The sequence below is a fragment of the Photinus pyralis genome, unplaced genomic scaffold, assembly GCF_008802855.1.
Source record: "Photinus pyralis isolate 1611_PpyrPB1 unplaced genomic scaffold, Ppyr1.3 Ppyr1.4_LG8, whole genome shotgun sequence".
Taxonomy (NCBI): Eukaryota; Metazoa; Arthropoda; class Insecta; order Coleoptera; family Lampyridae; genus Photinus; species Photinus pyralis.
This window is the reverse complement of record NW_022170819.1, coordinates 23,019,489-23,025,488: the sequence shown is the minus strand read 5'-3', so window position 1 is coordinate 23,025,488 and position 6,000 is coordinate 23,019,489.

Sequence of the window (6,000 nt, the reverse complement as noted above, 5' to 3'; positions counted from 1 at the left end):
CCGGCGCCATCCCACGTGCCAGAAGCGATCTTATATATGTACATATAGCCTCTGTATTATTTGTAAATATTGTGTAATATACGTTTTCAACCTCCGTTTGCCACTTACGTTACCCCGCCCGGTAACAATTGGCGCCCATACGTGTGAGTCAACCAGCAGCATCGCGCTCTGAGGATCTACGCCCACGCTCCCGCGACAGCCGACGCGCAACACCATGAATACGAGGAGCAGGAACACCCCGACGTCCAACTCCGGCGCCGACGAAGGTATCGACACTCAAACAACGGAGATGACCCCGGCAATCAACCCCGGTCTGGACCCGGCAACCCCGTCCAGTGGCGCCCAACACTCTCAACACACCCTCGACATGCTAAAGGCGCTGACCGACGCCCTCCAGAACGCGCAGAAAACCGCATCACCGGACCTACCGACCTTCAGCGGCGACCACCTGGAGGACCCAACAGTCTTCTTCAGCACGCTCGAGCAGACAATCCAAACCACCGACCCGGCGGAAAAGTTAAAAACAGCAGCAGCACAACTAAAAGGGGAGGCTGCGAAATGGTGGAACAGTTACGAGGCATTTTCACCGACATACAACGACCTAAAGAACTACACCCGCGAAAAATACGACAGCAGCAAGATTCGCGGGAAGATGCAATCAGAATTCTTCGGCCGAGAACAAGGAGCAGAGTCGCCGCAGCAATTCCTCCAGAGGAAGGCACAGCTAGCAAAACGGCTGAAGATCCCGATCGGCGAGCACCTCGAGCTACTGAGAGACCTGCTGCACCCACGCATTAGAGTAGCCTTTTTAACCACAACACCCACTTCACTCCTCGACTTGGTGCGTCACGCCGAGGAAATCGAAAACTGCAACAAAGCGCTACCTCGAAACAACCAACCCAGACCATCGCCACCAACCCCCGCCGACAGACCTCCCAACACACCAAAGTGCCACCACTGCCCGGAATATCACTTCCACCGAGACTGCCCAGTACTGACCCGCCGCCGAGACCAGGGAAACGGGGCAGCGGTCGGGAACAATGCCCGGCCGTCCACCTAATCCAGACTGCGACCCGACCCAACCTACCAACGCTGGCAGTCAAGGTACGCGGAAAAAGCGTAAGAGCTCTCCTCGACTCCGGATCATCCCATAACTTCATCCAGAAGGAGCTCGCGTGGAAAATCCACCATAGCAACCACCAAACAGCCGGCCTAGCGAACCCCCGCCATCAGCTGGAAGTCATCGGCACATCCAGAGTCGAGTACACGCTCAACGACAAGCAAGAATCGGACGACTTCCTGGTGACACCAAACCTTGTCGTGCCCATGATCTTGGGACAGAAGTGGCTCCAAGAACATCGAGCGGTGCTGGATTACGAGAGAGCGTGCATCCACTGGGGAACCCATACAAGGCAGACAACACACTGGGACCAAGCTCCGAACCGCGGCCCAACAACGAGCGACTCCATAAACTTCGCCGGAGTCAAGCACGGGTTCCAACCACCACTCGATCGACGCCTGGCCACACTGCTGGAAACTTTCGGTAGCACACTGGCCGATCCTGCAACGCCCACAACAACAGCATCCACCACACATCGCATCCGAGTCACCAAAACAACGCCCTTCCGACTTCCGCCATATCGACATTCGCCAAACAAAAAGAAGGTCATCGCGGATGAAGTGGAAGCTATGTTAGCAGCGCAGGTGATCGAGCCCAGCACGTCCGAATATTGCTCGCCCATCGTCATAATTCAGAAAAAAGACGGCCGCCCGAGATTCTGCATCGACTACCGTCGTCTAAACGCCATCACAAAAGACGAGAGCACCAACCTGCCAGTCATACAGGAGACCCTCCGAGACCTGGGGACGGCCGAAGTTTTTTCCAGCCTGGATCTCAAATCAGGCTACTGGCAGGTGCCGCTAGAGACGGAATCCCGACATCTCACCGCGTTTTCAACCCCTGATGGAGCGAGTTATCAATTCAAAGTAATGCCGTTCGGGCTCAAGAATGCACCTGCTACGTTCCAGAAGCTAATGACCCAGGACGTTCTCGCCGGGTATTTACGGAAATTCGTCATGGTATACCTGGATGACATAATAATCTACTCAGACTCCTGGGACGAGCACCTCAAACATCTACACCTCGTGCTGGAACGACTGCAACGCCACAAACTCCGCTTGTCCCTCGAAAAGTGTCGCTTCGGGGTGCAAACGATCCAATACCTGGGCCACAACATCACGGCGAACGGGAACCGCCCGTGCCAGGAACACATCGAAGCAATCCGGACCGCAGACCGGCCCACCTCGAGGAAGAAGCTAAGAAGTTTTCTAGGATTGACCAACTGGCTACGAGAGTACGTGCCCCGGTGTGCCGAATTACAAGCACCGTTGGATAACTTACTAACAAAGAACACCCCTTTCCGATGGACAGCGGCAGCCGACGTCGCCTTTAGCCAGTTAAAAGCAGCACTTAGCAAACCACTCCAACTCAGCCGTCCGGACTTCGCCACTCCATTCGTGCTGCAAACCGACGCCAGCGAAAACGGGATTGCGGCCGTACTCTTTCAAGAACCCCACCCCGGAGAGAAAAAAATTATCAGCTACGCCAGTGCCAAACTTAACCACGCGCAGAGACGCTACCATATCAACGAACAGGAGTGCTTGGCAGTAGTGTGGGCCATTAAACGATACCGGCCATATCTGGAAGATAGACGTTTTACGTTGAAGACAGACAGCCGCGCTCTCCTGTGGCTGGATCGCACAAAAGACGAAAAGAGCAAGCTAACTCGTTGGGCATTACGGCTCCAAGAATTTACATTTGATGTGGTCCACTGTCCGGGGAAAGAAAACGAGCTTCCAGACCACCTGTCCCGCCACCCATCAGCAGAAGAAGCCGAAGAAGCCACGGCAGAAGACGTAAACCGCATGCTGCCACCCACGACCACACACGAGTCCAAACAAACCAACAGCACCCCGGTAATCGCGGCAGTGGAAGTGGCCAATTTGGCGGACCATGTGAAGGAGTGCCAAAAGACAAACGAAAACGCCATCGTTCTGGTACGCACCTGGCACAGAATACAGCAGGAAGGACCAGCGACACCAGCACAAGCAAGGTTCAACCGAGATTACACGGTGGACAACGGTTACCTCTACCGCAAAGCACCCCAAGGGAACCTACTCGTAGTCCCCGGCAGCCTTCAACCAGCGGTACTAGAAGCGTACCACAACGCAGCCACAGCTGGACACCCAGGAGCCGAAGAAACGGAACGGGCCATAATGACACATTACCACTGGGCGAAACTGGGAGACACGGTGCGGAATTATGTACGAGCATGTTGGATTTGCGCGGCAGTCAAAAGAGGCCCGGTCCAGGACGCCACCGTACGCCCACGCAAACCCACACGACCCTGGGAAGCGGTTTCCGTAGACTTGATGGGCCCCTACGACGCCACACCTACAGGCTACCGCCAGATAGTCGTGATCACGGACCTCTTCAGCATGTGGGTGGAGGCATTTCCAGTAAAGGAAGCAGTCGCTCCAACAGTGGTCAGAATCCTGGAACACGAGGTATTCGCACGCTATGGTTTCCCGAGAGCGATCATCTCAGACAACGGACCGCAATTCACATCAGTGACATGGGACGCGGCACTTCGGAAGTGGGGAGCAATGCACTGGACGACGCCCATATGGCACCCGCAGGCGAACCCCGTCGAACGCCGGAACCAAGAAATCAAAAAGGGCCTCCGCACTCATCTGGTGGGACAAAGCCCCAGCGCCTGGGCGGCCGTACTACCCATTGTCATGTTCACGTTACGTACGAGGAGAAACGCCGCTACTGGACTCACGCCGAGCCACGCGCTGCTAGGCTACGACCTACCCAGGCCAGGAGAGTGGAAAGCCAGGGATCGACCACCTCCACCGACAGGAGAAGCCCGAGAGGAGGTCGTACAGACGGTGCACAGGAACCAGGCACGATCCCGCAGCCGGTACGCGAACTACGGGCCAGCCCGCACCCAGTACCAAGTAGGCGACGGAGTGATGGAAAGATCCAGGGACCAACACTCCGGGAACTTTCACATGAAGTACACAGGTCCCTACACCATCGAAGCGCTGGCGGGCACAAACGCGTACTGGATAAGGCGAGGAAACGAACTGGTAAAGGTGCACGTACACGATCTACGCCCTGCACCCAACCAACCCACCCCGGCACCAGTACCGGAACTTCCGCCAAGAATCATTTCACCGACGCCACCACGGAACCAACGACAACCCCGTCACCGCCGTTTGCTACAGCGCCTGCACCCCGCCGTCGCAACCCCTTTACAGGGGGGGGATACTGTTACGACGACTAGGAGAGGGGTTGCAACTTCCACCCCACCATCCACTAGCGCCCTATTGGCCGCGTCGCCAGACGCCTCTACCGGAAATCGTTTATAAGCAGCGCACCGACAGGGGAACTTCACTTGTGCCTGGGCAAGCCTACCTTACCCTACACAAGCGACTGAGGCTGGTCGCTTGGGCTCAAGTACCGTCTCCGCACGCCATCACTTCCCGGCTTGACCGTAGTCAAGTCCGGCGCCATCCCACGTGCCCGAAGCGATCTTATATATGTACATATAGCCTCTGTATTATTTGTAAATATTGTGTAATATACGTTTTCAACCTCCGTTTGCCACTTACGTTACCCCGCCTGGTAACAAACTGTTCTTCAGAAATCTTGCAATCCTCCTAATTTTCTCCGGAGTGCCATGAAGGATCGTCTTCGCCTTCGATATTGTGGCTGGATGGAGATATTTTCACTCGGTTCTTTCTCTTGATTTTCTTAAAAAAGTCGCCTCAACTCTATTACAAGAAAACGCACTTATAATTTGCGGGCGCGACTGGTACAGATGTTGCTCCGTGAAAAGACGACGGGTAACTGCTTCTTTGGTGCTGGAAATTTCCGCATTTATACTCTCGTAGTGTTTATCCCGTGGCCTCATTTCTGCTTTACGCGCACAATCCACTTACGTTTATATAGACTGATCGTCCATGAACTTTTGTTAATTTGACACCGGTGGCGAACAGACGGATTCAAATCGTTCTACTAGCTCTAAATGAATTATTTACAATGACTCGGACTTTGACCTTAGCGTTAATACTCGATATTTATATGCAGTTTTTTCCCTAATTTACATTATTTACATATGGTGAACGCAATTCTAATTACGCCGCGATTATGACTTAAATCTAATTTTCTTTATGATTCATAGCGGCCATATTTAAAATCTGCGGCTACAATGAACTGAAATAAATAAATTCCTTTTGATACAATAATTTCATTCATCGACATTCGTACTTGGGAGTCTTGATTATATCTAGACTTAACTTTTCAAATACGTAAAAAATAAACTTTAAATATCCTGAGCAGAAATACTGTTACAATTGCTGCTGAATGTTTGTACGGCTAGTCAAAGCAGTTTTCTGGTGCCTGATGGGGAGAGTAGACGGATCTATTTGGCGAAATCCATTTCCAACTTCTGCAAGCTTTCTTCATACTTCTGCAGGCGGTTCTTCAGTTGGCGCTAGTATACCTGTTGTAGGTGCTTCTCGCCGTAACGCATTTTCAACTGTGCTGATATCTGATAAAAGTCTTGCTGTGGTTCCGGGATTGTTCGCAACACGTCCAACGCGTTCCTTCGCAATGCCAAAATGACAGCAGTCGTCCTTTCTGCGTCGTTCCATTTATTTGCTGCAGCGGCTACTTCAAACTGTCGAGCATACGTAGGTTATAATGATTTTCCATCAAGGATAGCAGGCTTAATTAACCAGCATCTTGTGTGCTAAAGAAATTTCTGCGACCCTACCGGACTCCTGGACAACGATCCGATGACCGGGTATTGGCCATTCTTCCTCACTTGCAGCATGGCGCGACTCGCTGTGTTCACTTTGGCCATCTGTAGTCAATAGCAGGAATTCCCGACGCAGTTCTTCTTAATTCTGTTCGATGTAGTCAATCTT